Source organism: Hylobates moloch, unplaced genomic scaffold (genome assembly GCF_009828535.3).
Source record: "Hylobates moloch isolate HMO894 unplaced genomic scaffold, HMol_V3 SCAFFOLD_1, whole genome shotgun sequence".
NCBI classification, from domain to species: domain Eukaryota; kingdom Metazoa; phylum Chordata; class Mammalia; order Primates; family Hylobatidae; genus Hylobates; species Hylobates moloch.
In genome coordinates this window covers 124,883,313-124,902,835 of record NW_026652276.1, presented here as the reverse complement: position 1 = coordinate 124,902,835, position 19,523 = coordinate 124,883,313, and the positions used below count along the sequence as shown (strand labels likewise).

Below are 19,523 nucleotides of genomic sequence, written 5' to 3'. Positions count from 1 at the left end.
GGGTGGGGCCTGCCCCCTCCCCTTAGTCCCAGCCCCTCCCTTCCTCCTCACTTCTCCAAAGACTGGTTGCTGGGTTGTCCGGAATGGAGGTCCCAGACAAATGGAGGCGACATTCGGAGTCCAGACCAAGGGACCCTGAGCCAGGGGAACAGGGGCTGCTCCATCAGAATTTGGGGGGCCTGAGAGCTCACAGCCACCCTGATCAGGTAAAGGTACACATTCCCTCCTTTTCCAGCACGGTCCACCTGCCTGCCCCCTGCTTTTGCCTAGAGGAGGAGGGCCCACACACCCCAACCCCCTCTTGAAAGCAGCCAAGGAGGAGGATAGTGCAGGGAGGCAGGCAGGAGGCAGGGCGACCCGGTTTCCCACAAAACAGCCTTCCCTGAGGCCTGGCACCAGGGCTGCTGTCCAGAACCGGGACTTTAGACCACTGGGCTCCAGCATCCCCACACTCCTCTGACAGGGTCCATCCTGGGCAGGCTCTGAGGAGGGGGTTTCCAGCAGCCAGCTCTGGATTTGGGTCATGCTGCTGCCCTGATATGACCTCCTTACTGCTCCCCAAGGACCAATTCTGGGCCTATCCTGCTCATCCCTCTCACCTCGTGGCCAGCCCAGGGCAAGCCCCAGAAGCCACAATAAATGTCGTGTGGATAAGGGAGGGGATAAAGGGATTCTGAGTGCTGGCAGCCAGGGCCCTTCTGGGCCAGGATGCATTTGGCATGGGACTGCTGGGCAATTAGTAGACCACACGGCAACAAGTCCCTGCCATCGACCCACCTGCACTCAGAAGACACTAGAGAATGAGAAACTCTCAGGCCAAAGGCAAATGCTGGGCCACCTGGGGAAGCCCCCAGCTGCGGAGGCAGAGGGATCCTGGCCTTGATTTCAGCAGGACTATAGCAGGAAGGGAGACCCCGTCCATGTCAGACTTGGACTCAGAGAATCCTGGGCCATCCTAACAGACAGACTGGCATGGGCTCGAGAAAGGACTGGAGGCCAAGTCTGAGGTTTGTTCTTGGCGTTGTGTTTAACCCCACAGGAGTTTCTTCCAGCACCTGCTGGAAGCATCCACATTTTCCCTTTCTGAGCTCTGGAAAGACGAGGTAGGGCCACACAATAGAATACAAATAACAAGCCAAGCACGGTGGCTCACGCCTGTAATCCCAGCACTTTGGGAGGCCAAGGTGGGTGGATTACCTGAGGTGAGGAGTTTGAGACCAGCCTGGCCAACATGGTGAAACCCTATCTCTACTAAAAATACAAAAATTAGCCAGGTGTGGTGGCCTATTGCCTATAATCCCAAATGAGAATCGTTTCAACCCGGGAGGCAGAGGTTGCAGTGAGCTGAGATCGCACCACTGTACTCCAGCCTGGGTGACAGAGCAAGACCCTCTCTCAAGAAAAAAAGAATACAAATAACAAGACAACAAAAGAAAATTGCACCCCTCTGTAAGTCGGACTCTTTCCAGGCTACTGTGAAGCCACACACACTCCTACCGGCATGTCCAGGAGATGATAAAGTGGTGCTGGCATCCTAATGACAGCTGACACTGTGCAGTTTACATGTACAATCTCATTTAATTCTGAAACAAAACTATAAAGCATGTACTATTATTATCCCCATTTTACTAGATGGTTTAATGGAGAGACAGAGGGGTAAAGTAATTTACCCACAGTCACACAGCCACGGAATGACTATGATTCAAACCCCAGTGTCCCACACAGACACACACACACACACACAAACACACATGTACCCACAAACACATCCATACAAACAGATCCACACTCACAGGGCTTCCTGGAGCCCTGAGTGTGGACACGGCAGCACACCAGGTGGTCTTTTATGAGGTCATCTTTCTTGGTTTTTTGTTTTTGAGATGGAGTCTCGCTCTGTTGCCGAGGCTGAGGTGCAGTGGCACAGTCTCGGTTCACTGCAACCTCCATCTCCCGGGCTCAAACAATTCTCCTGCCTCAGCCTCCCGACTAGCTGGGATTACAGGCACCCACCACCCTAATTTTTGTATTTTTAGTAGAGATGGGGTTTAGCTATGTGGGCCAGGCTGGTCTCAAACTCCTGACCTCAGATGATCCACCCACCTCGGCCTCCCAAAGTGCTAGGATTACAGGCATGAGCCACTGCACCCGGCCGAGGTCACCTTTCAAAAGTTGAGAAGCTGCCCAGGACCAGGGTTACACAAGAATGTGGGGTCACTAAGAGATGCAATTTGAGATTCATTGTATCCTATACTTCTCCCGTCTTTTGTACCTGTTAGCACCTGGGACCCCCAGGCAGTCCCTCCTCCGAGCTGAAATATTAGATGTATGAAGCGGAGCTACCCTGGCGAGCGCAGGAAGGTCGGCATGATTGGGCACCAGACAGTGGGGAAGGGCTGGGCTATCAGAGGCATCCAGACTATCCCTACCCAGACAGCTTGACCCCACACTAACACTCAAAAAACAGCCCACTCCCCACTCCCAGACCCAGACGGCTTCTCCCTATCATAGGGAAATGGGTAGAAGGGAGAAAGACTTCCAGTCATGACTCTCTGGTCCCAGATTCCAGAAGCCCTCTCATCTGGCTTTGGCTCTGGTCAGAGAGGCCCAGACTTCCCCTCTTGCCACCCCTGCCTTCAGGAAGGGCCCAGTTCCACCCCAACCCCCGTGTCATCTCTGCCTCCCACCTTGTCCTTTCAAGCTTGCTTTCGTAAGCGAGGAGGGCTCTCCCTCCCAGGTGGCAGCTGGGGCGGGTGTGGGGAATATCAGTTCTGGGAGGTTATTGTTAGGACAGTCACCATGGCAACAAGCATCACATCTGCAGAGCCAAAAGTGCTGCACATGGGGTTCATTATCCCAAAGAAAGCCACGCCTCCCCTGTCCCCCTCACCTCCAGGGACTGCTGTCATGTGGGAGGGTGTCACTGCACCTCCTCTCTCAGGCCCAGCCATCCACCAGGGAGAGCAGGCTGTGGTTCCCAGAGCAGGAAGACCCTAGTCCATCCATCTCCCTTCATCTGGCCCTTGAGATGGCAGCCCATACAGGACACAGTGGCAAGCACATGGAGTGGCTATGGTGGTGATGGTTATGATAATGATGGTAATGATGGTGGTGGTGGTGGTGATGATAATGATAATGATGGTAATGGTGGTGCTGGTGGTCGTGGTAGTGATCGTGGTGATGATGATAGTGATGGTGGTAAGGGTGGTGGTGATTATGATGGTGGTGGTGTTGGTGGTGGTGGTGATGGTAGTGATGATAATGATAATGATAGTGTTGGTGATGGTGGTGGTGATAGTGGGGTGGTGGTGATGATGGTGGTGGTGGTGATGGTAGTGGTGGTAATGGTGGTGGTGATGATGGTAATAGTGGTGGGGATGGCGATGGTGGTGGTGGTTATGATAATGATGGTAATGGTGATGCTGGTGGTGGTGACGATGGTAGTGATGCCGGTGGTGATAGTTGTGGTGTCAATGGTGGTGGTGATGATAAAGATAATGATGGTGTTGGTGACGATGATGGTGATGGTCATGGTGGTGGTAATGGTGATGCTGGTGGTGGTGGTGGTGATAATGATGGTGTTGGTGACAATGATGGTGTTGGTGACAATGATGATGATGGTGGTGATAGTGATAGTGATGATGAAAGACATAGCTACAATTTACAATTCACTCATCACCTGCCCTAAACCATTCTAAAAGTCCAACATCCACCATTTTGAATAAACTTCATAGCATTATCATTGCCTCCCTTTTACAAATGAGGAAATTGAGACACAGACTCTAACTGGCCTCAGGTCAGACAGCTAGTTTAGCATTGGCATCTGGATCTGCCTGACTTTGTGGCTGGTTCCTTTAACCACTGTGTTCTGCTCAAGGGTGTCCACCAGCCTTCTTTGTGCAGTTACTGTGTGCCCAGCTCTGCCCAGGCACTCAGTCACATCAGGGAATGAGATGGACAAGGATTCTGCCTTTGCAGAGCTTGATAACAAGCAAATAAGAATGCATCTAGTACTCATGTTGTATGTAGATTTAAAACAAAGTGGTGTGCTAGAGTGACAGAGTGGCAACTTCAGAGTGGAAGTCCGTGGAAGAGCTTTCTGAGGAGGTGATGTCTAAGCTGAAGTCTGAATGACACAGAGAGGCTACCCTTGAAAGCAAAAGGGCAGGGTGTTGGCAGAAGAGGCTGCCATGCAAAGGCCCTGTGGCAGGCACTAGCTGGTGTGTTTAGGGAATGAAGACGGTGGGGAAGAGGGTGAAGCAGTCAGACCCAGCAAGGGCATTTTGTCAGTGGCTTATTGGCAGATTCACCTGAGTCCTGCAAGGGATTTGGAACCACCTTGATGACTAACAAGCAAAGTGATAAAACCAACTAACCATTGTGGCCCTGGGCTGGGAGCAGCATCCACAGGCTTGGCTCAGAGGCTTGGCCCGAGAACATAGGGTGAGAACCCCCTAGACTTCCTCCCTTCTCACCAAGCATCCAAGCATAAGTTGGACACCAGCACCTGTCCCGGAGATACTGTGCCCTTGGGCAAAGGGAGGGAAGCGAGAGCAACCCCTGCTAAGTCTGCTGCCAGGCTGAGGCTCCGGGCCACCCCCCCGCTGGCTGGGGTTCCCTGGAGCACCCCTGGCACTCTCTGGCTGCCAGGCGAGGTGGACCCTTCCTGACTGACCCCACCTTAGCTGTCCTCATTGGTGTCACCTGCATCCTCCTGGAGTTGCCTCAGGCCCTAGGCCCCAGAAGTCCAGGCACTGTCCCAGCCCAGCCAGGCTCCCAACGCAGGTATATCTAGCAGCTAGGAGTAGTTAGGCTGACAGGAGCAGGTCCCAGAGGGCCTGCAAGTGGTTCCCAGATCCTCCTTCCCTGTAGTGGATACCAGGGATTTGTCATCATGGAAATGGCCTCCTAGCATGTGTCAGAAGACTCTGCACTCAGGCCCCTTCCATCCCACCCTGTGTAGCCTCCACCTGCAGGCACAAAGGCTGTGCTAAAGCAGGAAGCCTGGCTACCAGCCTGGAGTTCCCAGCATGGACACAGGCCTGTGTGCACCAGCCAGGGCTAACGCAAGGCAGCCGTTCCCCTAAGCATCAGGGGTGGCACCTGGGGTGGTCGCAAAGCCCTCAGGAACCAAGCTGCCTCCAGCTTTCTGCTCCTGCATCTGGCGCTGGCCCTCTTCCTGGAGCTCTGACATGGAGATTTAGCTGTCATATCCATGTTCCCAGTAGCAGGATAGAGAAAGGGAGGGGGAATGGTGGGCACTGGTCAACTTTCTGCCATATGACCCCACTGACAGCTGAACCACATGATTTCATTTAGCTGCAAGGGAGGCTGGGCTGTGGGGTGTCTATGACTGAAGAAGTGCAGAAGGATGCTGGGGAAAATGTGGTTTTTGCCGCCTCGTCCATGCAATGCCTCACTCATTCTCCAGCCCTCGCTGCTAAGGAACCAAAGTCCAGGGAGCACAAGGCAGCTGTTTCTGGGTTCTGCCTTGTGATAGGAGCTAATATCTAATTGCCGTTAGGATTACTATTGTTGACAGATACAAAACACTATAAAAGAGAATGTGCATAAATACAGGACAGCCACTTTGGAGAACTGTTTGACAGTTTATTATAAAGCTAAACAAATACCTTCCCTATGACCTGGCAACTCCTCTTAGGCTTTTACCCCAAAAAGTAAAAACATATGTCAGGAAAAGAAAAAGAAAGGCCAGGTGCAGTGGCTCATGCCTGTAATCTCAACACTTTGGGAGGCTGAGGCAGGCGGATCGCCTGAGGTCAGGTGTTTGAGACCAACCTGGCCAACATGGTGAAACCCCGTCTCTACTAAAAATTAAAAAATTAGCCTGGCGTGGTGGTGCACATCTGTAATCCCAGCTACCCAGGAGGCTGAGGCATGAGAATCGCTTGAACCTGGGTGGCAGAGGTTGCAGTGAACCAAGATTGCACCACTGCACTCCAGCCTGGGTGACAGCGAGACTCTGTCTCAAAAAAAAAAAAAAAAAAGGAAAAGAAAAACAAAGAAACAAACTTGTACAAGAGCATTTATAGTAGCTTTATTCACAGTAGGTGAAACTGGAAGCAATGTATTAATGTCCATAAACAGGAATGCCGGTAAACAAATTGGTGTATATAAATTAAAAAGAATAACTACTAGTACACTCAACAACATGAATGAATCGCTCAGACATGAGGCTGAACCAAAGAAGCCAGACACAAAGAATACACACTGCATAATTCCATTCTACACATTCTAGAACTAATCTGTGGTTCTAGAAATCAGAAAACTGGCTGTCTCGGCAGAGGGTTGGGGTGGTGCTGGGATTGACTTGGAGGAGCCGAAGGGAATTTTCTGAGATGTTAAAATGTTCTGTATATTTTCTGTGGCTACACAAGGGTATATATTTGTCAAAAATCTGGAAAAAACTGTACCCTTAAAATCAATGTGTTTTATATAAATGTAATTTACATGTAAGTTCCATGTAATTATGTATGTAAAGTATACCTCAACTTTAAAATGACATGAAATGTATGCTCATATGCCATATGGAGAATATACTTTTTTCAGTCACATAGAAGAGCCTTAGCAATAGACCAAGTACTAGGAGACAAAGGAAATTGAAAAAAAAAAATTCTACAAAAGCAGGAATCACTGCAATAAAAGTAAAAAGAAATAAATAAAGGAAAGCCAAATAAATCCGCTCAGCAGGAAATTTACATGACAGAATGTGGAGACTACAGAAATGAAACTTAGAAACAAACATGCGCAGGCTGGAATGCAGTGGCGTGATCTCTGTGTTACAAGCCTGTCCAAAGCCATCAGAGGAGATGTCATAGGCCATCGTGCCCTTATCAGAGAGCAGGCAAGACTGAAAATAAACTAAGGCTTACCACTCAAGAAGCTAGACAAGAATAGCAAAACAACCCCAAGAAAGGTGAAAGGATGAGCGTGATAATGCCAAACAGAAATTAATGAAAGAAAAACAATCAGTACCCCAACTAATCAGTAATACAAACGCTAGATCTTTGGAAAAAAAAATGAAAGAGTAAAATAGACAAACCTGACAAGTCTGGTTAGCAATAAAAAATAAGCCAAAAAGTAGGTAAAAAAGAGGCAACATAAAATAAAGAAATAAAGATTGGCCGGGTGCTCACACCTGTAATCCCAGCACTTTGGGAGGCCGAGGCCGGTGGATCACCCGAGGTCAGGAGTTGGAGACCAGCCTGGCCAACATGGTGAAACCCCGTCTCTACTAAAAGTACAAAAATTAGCTGGGCGTGGTGGCGAGCGCCTGTAATCCCAGTTACTCAGGAGGCTGAGGCAGAAGAATCACTGGAACCTGGGAGGTGGAGTTTGCAGTAAGCCGAGATCACGCCACTGAACTCCAGCCTGGGCGACAAGAGTGAGACTCCATCTCAGAAAGAAAGAAAGAGAAAAGAGAAAGAGAGAGAGAGAGAGGGAAAGAAAATTATAAAAGAATTTTTGGCACAACATCTTGCTAATAAGTAGAAAATGGGACAGGCACAGTGGCTCACTCTTGTAATCCTAGCACTTTGGGAGGCCAAGGCAGGTGGATCACCAGAGGTCAGGAGTTCGAGACCAGCCTGGCCAACCTGGTGAAACCCCCATCTCTACTAAAAATACAAAAATTAGCTGGGCATAGTGGCAAGCGCCTGTAGTCCCAGCTATTTGGGAGGCTGAGGCAGGAGAATTGCCTGAACCCGGTGGGCGGAGGTTGCAATGATCTGAGATCATGCCATTGCACTCCAGCCTGGGCAACAGAGTGAGACTCCGAAAAAAAAAAAAAAGAAAGAAAGAAAGGAAGGAAGGGAAAGAAAACGTAGTTGAAATGGTTTTTTTCTGGGAAAATATGAATTACTCATATTAACCCTCAAAACAGTAAAAAATCACAGAATATATGTAAAAACTGTGGTGAACCTTGAACAATAAGAATGTATTCACAGCCAGGCACGGTGGCTCACACCTGTAATCCAAGCACTTTGGGAGGCTGAGGGGGGAGCATTGAGCCCAGGAAGTTGAAGCTGCATCAGTGAGCTGTGATGGTACTACTGTATCCCAGTCTGGGCAACAGAGCCAGACTCTGTCTCAGGAGAAAAGAAAAGAAAAAGAACGTATCCACTTATTATATTTGTACTACTTAAAAAAAAAAAAAAAAAGACCGGGTGCAGTGGCTCACACCTGTAACCCCAGCACTTTGGGAGGCCAAGGTGGGTGGATCGCCTGAGGTCAGGTGTTCGAGGCCAGCCTGGCCAACATGGTGAAACCCCATCTCTACTAAAAATACAAAAATTAGTCGGGCATGGTGGTGGGCGCCTGTAATCCCAGCTACTCGCTACTCGGGAGGCTGAGGCAGGAGAATCATTTGAATCCGGGAGATGGAGGTTGCAGTGAGCTGAGCTCATGCCACGGCACTGCAGCCTGGGTGATAGAATGAGACTCTGTCTCAACAACAACAATAACAACAACAACAACAACAACAACAGGCAGGCGGGAAACCCTGACGAGAAAATGAGGCTGGGCCTCTCCACCGCCAGGGCCTGCTCTGCAGCCACCCAGGGCCCTAGCCTCTCTCAGCCCCAGATACCAAGGAGATCTTTTTACATTTAAGGGCACAGCAAGTTCAGAAACACTGGTGGGGTGTTTTTCTCTTTCGTTTTTGCTTAGTTTTGTCCCATATCTGTGAACTTAGATGATGTCAAGCATCCGTGCAGGTTCAAGAAGGGCCAGTGCTGAGGCTGCCCCGCAGCTCTGAGCAATGGAGAATGAGGGCCACCCTGATTTCTCCCCTCCCTGGGGCCCATCTGCAGGACCCAATGCAATGCCAATGGAGCAGGCCAGGAAGTGCCGTGGGTTTTGAAAGACAGCCTGCGCTGGGTACTGGATGCCCTGTGGGCTCAGTTATTCAGGATTTCAGAGAAAAGAAGGAATTTGTAATAAAGATATGCACAGCAGTGCTATTTATAACCAAGAAAACTGGAAACAACCCAAATCGCCCCCCACAGGGGACTGGCCTGGCAGAAACAACGGAGCGAGTGGATGGAGATGTGGGACCACGTGACAAGTGGGAAGGGAGAAAGCTCCGTGGATACAGAGCCTCCTGCGTGGGGGACGCCAAATATAATGCAGTTTGTACACAGCCACCGTAATTATGGAAAGCTACACGCATGGACATACTTACAGGTGTCAGGCAACAGCAAGCAGAAAATAGCCAGGGCGATTACAGTCAGAGCCAGCATTTCTTGAGTGCTTCCTGTATGCCAGACATGTTATTACCAGCAGCACTTTGCAAATGAGGACACTGGGGCCTTGCATGGTTAAGTAACTTGCCTGAAGACAAACAGCAGTAGGGAAGGAGGTAGGAGGCCGGCTGGCATCCAAGGTCTGCTATCACCAGCTCTATGCCAGCATGCCTCCCCCTACCCCAGGTCCTGGCCAGGCCTGGGGGCGGCAATAAACCACTTGTTCTAATTGCACAGGGGTCAAGATGATGCAAACAGCGCTTGCAGCTCATGGGACCTTCCTCCCAGAGAGGCGACTCCTACACTCTGAGTTCCACTGCCTCCCCCACCAGAAATACTGGTGTGGGTAGAATGGAGTGGGAGGCAGCACATCTTAAAGCTGCATTTTCTCCCCCTGGAGAGTGTCGTACGCACTCCCTCTGTCCTTCAGGGATTCCCCTCGGTTGACTCTGAAGCAGGCGCCACCCTTGGGGCCCTTTGTTGGAGATGACCCCCGCTGCCCGGAGTTCAGGGTCTCCCACTCTGACACTCATCCTTCGGTTGCTGGATGCTCCCTTGGTCCTGGAGTCCTGGTAACCCTGGCAAAGCCAGTGGATGGAGGAGGGGACGGTGGTAGAGCCTGAGACCCCTAGCGTGGAGTGGCCCCAGCCTGGCCGGGCTCCTGCCAGGGCCTCAGCCCGGGGGCACGTTTGCCCTGCTGGGCTCCTGCCTGCACTTGGCCCTCCTCTGTAGCCTCCACAGAAGCTTGGCACAATGAACACAGCCCTCCTGCCCCCTTTCCCAGTCCCTGCCCCCATGTCCCACCTCCACATCCCCAACCTGGCAGGCCACTGAGACTTAGGGACTCTGATACAGAATGGTCACAAGAGGGGACTCCCAGGGAGGAAAGGACAAATGGTCCATGAAGTGTATGGGCACATGGTGCTCTTCAGGTGAACACAGCCAGGTTGGGCTGTGGCCTTGGTCTTTTTTTTCTGTGGCCCCTCTCTGAATGCCCCTCAGTCTCTGGCCTGGCTGGGGCATCTGCCACGCACCTGGAGGGAGGACTTCGGCTGGGGTCTCAGCAGGCTGGCCAGTGGGCCCAGACCCTCACAGGGGCCAGCCACATGACAGCCAGCAGACTCAGGCAGAGCCTGAAGTAGCCCGGATTATGGGGTCAGCCTCCAGGCTGGGGTGCCCCTCATGCTACCACAGCCCCTGGGGCCTGGAGGGCAATGGACAGCTCCTGCCTCCCACCTAGTTAGGTTTCTACCCAGTGGCTCTCCCTCAGAGCCTCCTGCCAGGACTGTGGGCCTCTGCAGGAATTGGATAGGTCCTGGTCCCCTCCACAAGCTCCCAGGGATCTTCTAACCCCTCCTCACCATCCCCCTCCCCAACACCTCCCCCACACCTCCCCCTGACCCCAGAGAGAAATTGCTGGGGGGCCAGGCCTAACTACTGTTTTACCACATCCTGGAAACTCCATATGTAGCAACCTTAGCTTTGTGGGCACTATCCATGCTAACAGGAGCTATCATGTATTGGCGGGGGGCTAGAGGGCATCCATTTGGAATAATATTTCAGAATCAGGGCTTAGTGGCCCACTGCAAGTGAGAAGTGAATGTGGAGGGGCTGGGGCTGCAAGGGTCTCTCCTATTTTTCTATAATGGCAGGATAAAGGGAAAACGAAAAGGAGGAACAGGTATGGGGTACAGATATTAAACTCCAATTAGGGAGTGTAGTGTTTAAGGGCCTCCTAAATATCCACTACCTGCAGTATCAGTGAAAATATGGCCTAGAGGCCAGGATAAAGAGAAGAATTGAAGGCACAGGCTGGAGAATGATCAATAGAAGGAAGGATTGAATTGCAGCCTAGTGAGTGTCACAGGAGGAGAGAAAAGGGTTCATAAGGGGTCTCTGAGGGATGCAGCATCAAGGAGATGGTTTGAGGAAGGGGTGATTAAGGAGACAAAGAAAGAGCAAGTAAAAGGGCGGGGGTAAATGCAGGAGAGAAGAGTGTCATGGAAGCTGGATCGAGAAGTCTCCAGGCAGAGAAACGCCAGAGGCTGGGTTGCAGTAGGTCAAGGAGGGCATGGACAAATTGGATGTGGAAACAAGCAGCACCTTCTCCAGCCAAAATCACTTGTGACTTCCACTTCTAGGCGTTTTACCAGACTAGCCCCTCCCACCAAAAATGACCATGAATCTGGACAAAGTACGTGAGGCAACTGTTTTCAGGGAGTGCAAGACTCAGATTCCTGTGGGAAGGGATGCTTAGGAGGCAAGCCCCGCGATTGCTCCATGCTCCCCGACAGAGTTTTCTAACTGTGGCACACAGCACCAGAGTCTGGGCAGGGCATGGAGGTCATGTGGAGCTGAAGAGATGGAGATGATGGTGAGGAGCAGCAGGAGCAGTGGGCATGTGTGGAGCCAAGCGTGGAGAAGAGGGAGCTGTGCACGCAGGGGTCCCAGAATCCCACACAGGAGCTCTGCAAGTCCTTGACTGACAATTAAGCTGCACATACAAAGGGAAGAACTGAGTCATGTCAAATTAGAGAGGCTTAGGAAATATTTTGGATGTTTCGTGCATCTGCAATAACAAAACACGAACCCTAAGTAAGGAAGTTCAAAGTCATCTGCCAATAATTAAATTGCCTACTAAAACAATAATCAACATTCTTCAGAGGAAGTTAACACAATTTTGAGTTTCACAATATATTAGCCACAAAATCTAGTATCCAATTTTTTTAAAAAAATCACCAGGTATATAAGGAAATAGGAAAATGTGATGCCCAGGCAAGAATAAAGCAGACTATAGAACAGTAACTTAATCTAAAATGACCCAGATGTTGGGCTTAGCAGACTTTAATGTAGCGATTATAAATATGTCCAAATAATTAAAGTAAGATGTAGTCTTAATCAGTGAGTATATAGGAAATCTCAGCCCCAAAATGGTATCTGGATGCAAATTTTGAAACTAAAAAGTATAATAATTGAAATGAAAAATTCACTAGAAGGCTTAATAGCAGATTGGCGATAGTAGAAGAGTCGATAAACATGAAGACAGATCAATAAACATTATCTGAAGATCACAAGGAAAAAAGGCTGAAGGAAAGTGAATAGAGCCTAAGAACCTTGTGGAATAGTATCACATAATCTAACACATACGTAATCAGAGTCTCAAAGGGAAAGGTGTAAAATTGAGGCAGAACAAATATGTGAAGAAATAATGGCCAAAACATCCCAAATTTGATGAAAAACATCAATTTACATATCCAGTAGTCTCAATAAACTCAAATCAGGATAAACAGAAAAAATAACAACACTCAAACACACAGTTCTGAAAACCTAAGAAAATTCTGAAAGCAGCTGGGTTTGCTGGGAGGTATAACATTACTTACAGGGGAACAAGTATAAGAATCATTACCAACTTCTCACCAGGAACAATGGAGGCAGAAACAATTGAATGGCATCATGAAAGTGCTGAAAGCAAAAAAGCTTCAACCAAAAAGATACTTATCTAGCAAAAATACCCTTTTAAAACAAGGTTGAAATGAAGACATTTAGACAAGACTGAGAGAATTCATTGACAGAAGACCTGTAATACAGTCAAAGCTATGGACATCCTCCAGGGCAAGGAAAATAATACCAGATGGAAACAGATCTACAGGAAGGACTAAGGAGCACTACATGGAGAGATCCAGCAGACACCATCTTAACCATGCGATAGAAGAGTGGGACAAGTCAGCATTGTGAGCCCCGTGATGTAAATGCTGTAGGAAGAACACAGCATTGCCTCTGCACAGTTGATGAAATTATTAAGGCAGTAATGTCATAAGCAAACTTTGAATGGATCTGTGGATTCAGTGGTAATATCAGATAAAGATCAATTTCCTGATTTTGACAGTTGTACTGTGTTCATATAGGAAAGGACCCTTGTTTTGCACAAGGGCTTAACAGGATGATGAAGAATCACATCTACAACTTGTTATCAAATGATTCAGGAAAAAAATACATTAGTATATATAGAGAGAAAGACTGATAAGTCAAATGTAGTAAAGTATTAACAACTGGGGAATTTGGTTGAATCGTATATAGGAGCTCTTTTTACTATTTTTGCAACTTTTCTGTAAATTTAAGATTACTTCAAAATAAAACAAACAAACAAAAAAGCAGCAGCTCTGTAAGGGCATGAAGAAGGAAGAGGGCAACAGAATGGAGCAAGGGTACAGAAGGAAGATGACTTCCATAATGGTTTCTTAATGAGGTGGAATGTAAATAGAAAAGTACACAGATTACAAGTAAACATTCAGTAAATTTCCACCTTCACTCAGCACTTTAATTAAGAAAAGGAACAATATCTGCATACCTTATGTCCTCTCCCCTTCCACAGTGGTAGCTACTATCTCAACCTCTGCCAACATAGATTAGTATACCCTGGTTTTGAGGTTTACATACGTAGAATTATAAAGTAGTTCCTCTTTTGTGTCTGGGAAAACTCCCAGATGTTATGTTTGTGATATTCAAACATGTTTCTGTACGTAGCAATAGCAACTTTTTTGTTGCTGTCTAGTCTAAATCATGTGTATTTACATATATTTATACATTCATTATCTATTATACATTTATTATGTAAATCTCCATTCTACCGATAATGAACACCAGGGTGGTTTTCAGTTCTGAGCTGTTACGAATAATGCTATGACGAACATCTTTGTTCATGTCCTGGTGAACTTAAGCATCCATTTCTGTTCAGCAAATATCTAGGCATGGAATTTCTGGGTCACTGGGTATGTGGGTGCTCGCTTTTAATGGACACTCTCACAGGATTTCAAAGTGTGTTGACTTACATTCCCACAGCACAACACGAGAGTTCTGGTTGCTCCATAGGCTTGCGGACGACAACTGGTATTGTAAGATTTTTAGTCATTACAGTGAGTGTGGTCGGGGGGTTGGGGGAAGTATTACATTGTGGTTTTTAATTTTCATTTCCCTGAAGACTTATGAGGTGCTCTTAAGGATGAGTGCCTTTTCATGGGTTTTTGGACCATTTGGATATCCCTTTTTGTACAATGTAGTTCATGTTTTTAACATATTTTTCTATTGGATTGTCTTTTCCTTATTGATTTGTAGAAGTTCCTTCCTTCCTTTCTTTTCTTTTCTTTTCCTTTCCTTCCGTTCCCTTTCCTTTCCTCTCCTCTCCTCTCGTCTTTTCTTTTCTTTCTTTCTTTCTCTTTCTTTCTTTCTTTCTCTCTTTCTTTCTTTCTTTCATCTTTTTCTTCAGATAGGATCTCACTCTGTCACTCAGGCTAGGGTGCAGTGGTGCTGTCACAACTCACTACAGCCTCGACCTCCTGGGCTCAAGCAATGCTCTCATCTCAGCCTCCCAAGTAGCTGGGACTACAGGTGTGCACCACCACTCCTGGTTAATTTTTTTTTTTTGTAGAGATGAGGTCTTACCCTATGGCCCAGGCTGGTCTCAAGCTCCTGGGTTTAAGTGATCCTCCCACCTCAGCCATCCAAAGTGCTAGATTACAGGCATAAGCCACCACACCCAACCTGTGGAAGCTCTTTATATATTCTGGATAGGAGTCCTTTGTCAGATACATTCACTGCAAATATCTTTTCCCACTCTGGCTTGTCTTTTCACCCTGTTTCACATTATTAATGATGTCTTTTGAGAAATATAAGTTCTTAATTTCAATGTGAGCAAATTTATCAATTTTTTTGCTCAATGGCATTTGTGCTTTTTATATCCCACTTAAGAAATTACTATCTACTTCCAAGGTCATAAAGATGATCATCTATGGTTTATTTTCCTACAGCTTTATTGTCTGTTCCTTAGATTTAGTTCTACAATCCTTATGAATTAAGTGGGGGTGTTTGTGTTGTAAAGTAGACATCAAGATTTTCTTTCCATATATATATATATTCAATTCACCCAGGAATAATTTTATAAAAAATTATTTTCCCATTATATGATAAAGTGTTTCTGGACTCTGATTCATTCCGTTATTCTATTTGTTTATCCTTGACCAAGCTCACACTGGATGATTCCTGTAGTTTTACAGTGAGTCTAGATGCATGGTAGTATAAGTCCTCCAGCTTTGATGCTGCTCCTCCTCCCCTTCTCATCCTTGTCCTCTTCCTCCTCCTCTACCTCCTCTTCCTTCTCCTTCTTCAAATTTATCTTACCTGTTCTTGGTTCTTTGCAATTTCAAGTAGATTTTAGAATCAGTATGTCATTTACACACACACACACATGCACACAAGCGTGTGCAAATACACACACCATCAAAACACTTCTAGGATTTGGGGGTGGGGTGTGTGTGCACTAAAACTATAGCTCAGGTTCCAGAGAATCAAAATTATTTAATATTGCATATTGCAATCCACAAATATGGGATATATCCTTCCACGTATTTAGATGTACTTATCTCAGTAAAGAATTTCCTGTGTAAACGTTTTGCATGTCTTTTGTTAGATTTACTACTAGGTATTTGTTGGTTTTGAATACTATTATAAATTTTTTTTTTTTTTTTTTTGAGACAGAGTTTCGCTCTGTCGCCCAGGCTGAAGTGCAGTGGCGCGATCTTGGCTCACTGCAACCTCCGCATCCCAGGTTCAAGCGATTCTCCTGCCTCAGCCTCCCAAGTAGCTGGGATTACAGGTGCCCACCAGCATGCCTGGCTAATTTTTGTATTTTTAGTAGAGACAGGGTTTCACCATGTTGGCCAGGCTGGTTTCAAACTCCTGACCTCAGGTGTTCCACCCGCCTCGGCCTCCCAAAGTGCTGGGATTATAGGCATGAGCCACCACGGCCCGGCTAACAAATGGTAATTTTTCTATCTTTTTTTTATTGTTTGTTGCTGATACATATAAGCACAATTTTTTAAATATTGACATTTGTACTAATCAGCTCGGGCTACCATAACAAAATACCACAGACAGGGTGGCTTAAACAGCAGAGATTAGTGTTCCCACAGTTACAGAGGCTGGAAGTTCAGGATTAGTGTGCCTGCATGGTTGGGTTCTGGTGAGGGCCCTCTTCCTGGCTTGCAGAGGGCTGTCATCTGGCTATATCCACCCATTGTCTGTGTATGGGGACAGAGAGATCTTTCTTCCTCTTCTTAGAAGGCCACCAATCCTATCAGATTAGGATGCCACCCATATGACCTTGTTTAACCTCAATTACTTCCTAAAGGCCCCATCTCCAAACTGAATCACATCGGGGGTTAAGGCTTCAACATAGGAATTTTGGGAGGACACAGTTCCATCCACAGCAACATTGTAGCCAACAACCTTGCCAATTTCACATATTAATTCTAACAAGTTGCCTGAAATTCTTTTGGATATTTGATGCACACAATGATGTCATCTGTAAATAATGACTTTTCTTTCTTCCTTTCCTCCCTTTAGGTCTGCTCGCCTTGCCTTTTGTGGTTGCTGGGCCCTCCAGGACAATATCGAGTAGTATTGTGGGTATCCTCAGCTCATGCCAAGTCTCAGGGGGAAGGTTTTAAATATTTCATCATTAAGAAGGTTTTTTATAGATACTTTTTAACAGAATAAGAAAGCTCCCTTCTATTCCTAGGACATGATCTGAATAATTCTAATCTTTTGAAAATGTGTTGAAACTTATGGCTCAACCATATGATCAATTCTTGTAATGTTCCATATGCATCAGAAAAGTGTGCGTGCACTGTCATGATTGGGTATGGCATTCTACAGCTGTCAAATATGTCAAGTTTGTTCATCATGTTAGGCAGGTATTCTACTTGCTGAGTTTTTTGTCTGCTTGTTCTCTTATTTATTATAAGTGGAGGGTTAAAGTCTTCCACTGCGATTGCCAATTTTTCCTTCTCCTTTTAGCATTGTCAGTTTTTATTTTATATAATATGAAGTTATGTGCAGTTCATACAGATTTTTACATTGTGTATTTTTGGTGAGTCCACCTTATCACTTTATGTTCCCTCTCCTCTATAGTTGTCCTATGTTCTTAATGTCTATTTCATTTAGTGATAGTACAGCTGCATTAACTTTCTTTTGATTAGTGCTTGCATGGTGTGCAGAAAAAGGTTAACTCATCAGGCTTGGTTGGTCCAAGCCCTGCATATGCCAAGAATGGACTTGCCCTTGGTAGGCTCCAGAGAGGCAACCCTTGGAATATCCTGCTTGAAAGCTTGTTTTTGTTTGCCTGAGATCTTGGGCCATGCTGTATCCATTAAATCAGTGTTATGGACTGAATTTTGTTCCCCCAAAACTCATAGGTTGAAACCCTAACTCCCAGCACCTTAGAATGTGACTGTATGTAGGGATAGGGCCATTAAAGAGGCAATTAATTATGCCTGTAACCCCGGCACTTTGGGAGGCTGAGGCAGGTGGATCACCTGAGATCAAGAGTTCGAGACAAGCCTGACCAACAGGTGAAACCCCATCTCCACTAAAAATACAAAAATTAGCTGGGCATAGTGGCAGGCACCTGTAATCCCAGCTACTCTGGAGGCTGAGGCAGGAGAATTGCTTGAACCTGAGAGGTGGAGGTTGCAGTGAGCCAGGATTGCACCATTGCACTCCAGCCTGGGAGACAGAGCAAGACTCCAACTCAAAAAAAAAAAAAAAAGAGGTAATTAAGTTAAATGAGGCCCTAGGGTGAGCCTTAATCCAGTCTGACAGATGTCCTTTCTAAGAGAGGAGACTAGGACACACAGACAAAAAGAGCAAAGATCACATGCAGACAAAGCAAGAAGACGGCCACCTGCAACCCAAGAGAGAGGCCTCAGGAGGAACCAACCCTGCTGACACTTGGTCTTGGACTTCCAGCCTCCAGAACTGTGAGAAAATAAATTCCTGTTGTTTAAGCCCCTCAGTCTTTGGCATTTTGTTGTGGCAGTCCTAGAGACCAGTAAAACCAGATAGCTTATGCTAACAATGTGGCTTTTGTGATGTGTGTCTGAGGTCCTGGGCTATGCTGTATCACTTTGGCCTCTTAGGGACTGAGTAGCTAAGGTCAGCCATGCAGACAATTCCTGCCTATATGACTGACACTCAATAAAAACTCTGGATATCGAGGCTGAAATGAGCCTTCTTGATTGGCAGTACTTAATATGTGATTGCACATAGTTGCTGGGAGAATTAAGCATACTCCAGGCAGCTTCACTAGGAGGGGACATTTGGATGCTTGTGCTCACTTTCCCCTGGACTTTGCTCATGTGCCTTTTCCATTAGGTGATTTTAATCTGTAACCTCCTGCTTTAAGAAACTGTGTGGGCCGGGTGCAGTGGCTCATGCCTGTAATCTCAGCACTTTGAGAGGCCCAGATGGGCAGATCACAAAGTCAGGTGTTCTGGCCAATATAGTGAAACCCTGACCAGCCTGGCCAATATAGTGAAACCCTGTCTCTACTAAAAATACAAAAATTAGCTGGGCGTGGTGGCACATGCCTGTAGTCCCAGCTACTTGGGAGGCTGAGGCAGAAGAAGTGCTTGAACCGGGGAGGTGGAGGTTGCAGTGATCCGAGATCATGCCACTGCACTCCAGCCTGGGCGACAGAGTGAGACTCTGCCTCAAAAACAAAAAACAAAAAACAAAAAACTGTGTGATCATGAGTATAACAGCTCTTGTGAGGCCAGTGAGTCCTTCCAGTGAATCATCAAGTCAGAGAGTGGCCCCACAACATACACATGGTTATATTTTTTCATTCCTTTACCTTCAACTTCTCTGCATCCTTATACTTAAAATGTGTCTCTTGTAGCAACATATAGTTTAATTTTGTTCTGTTTTATTTTGTTTTCATTCAGTCTATCTTAGTCTTTTACTTGGGGTATTTAGTCCATTTACATGTAAATGTATTTCTTGATATATTTTAGTTTATACCTACTATGTGAATTTTTTTCTTTGTCCCACCTGTTTTATATTCCTTTTCCTCTTCTTTTTTGCCTTTATTTGGATTAAACATTTTTTATTATTCCATTCTCCACACCTATCATTCTATTAGTTATGCACTTATTTACTATTATGTTATTACTTACTATTGACATCATTTTATTATTATTTCAGTGGTTACCCTTGATGACAAGATTCCAGAAGAACTCCCTGTACACATTAAAAAATTTTTTCCCTAAAAATATCTTCATTTTACCTTTATTTTTGAAGAATATTTTGGCTATAGAATTTTGTGGAATTCCAGGTTGGCAGTGATTTTTTCCAGCAGTTTAAAAATGTTATTTCTTTCCTTCTGACTCCAATAATTTGTTTTGAAAAATCTGTCATCTGTCTGATTGT

General features: G+C 46.3%; 1 protein-coding gene across 1 annotated transcript in view; it reads left to right on the top strand.

The window, feature by feature from the left end:
• Positions 1 to 19,523, top strand: part of OGDH (oxoglutarate dehydrogenase) — a 486,510-nt gene that overhangs the window by 96,288 nt on the left and 370,699 nt on the right. The gene's annotated exons all lie outside the window — the stretch shown is intronic.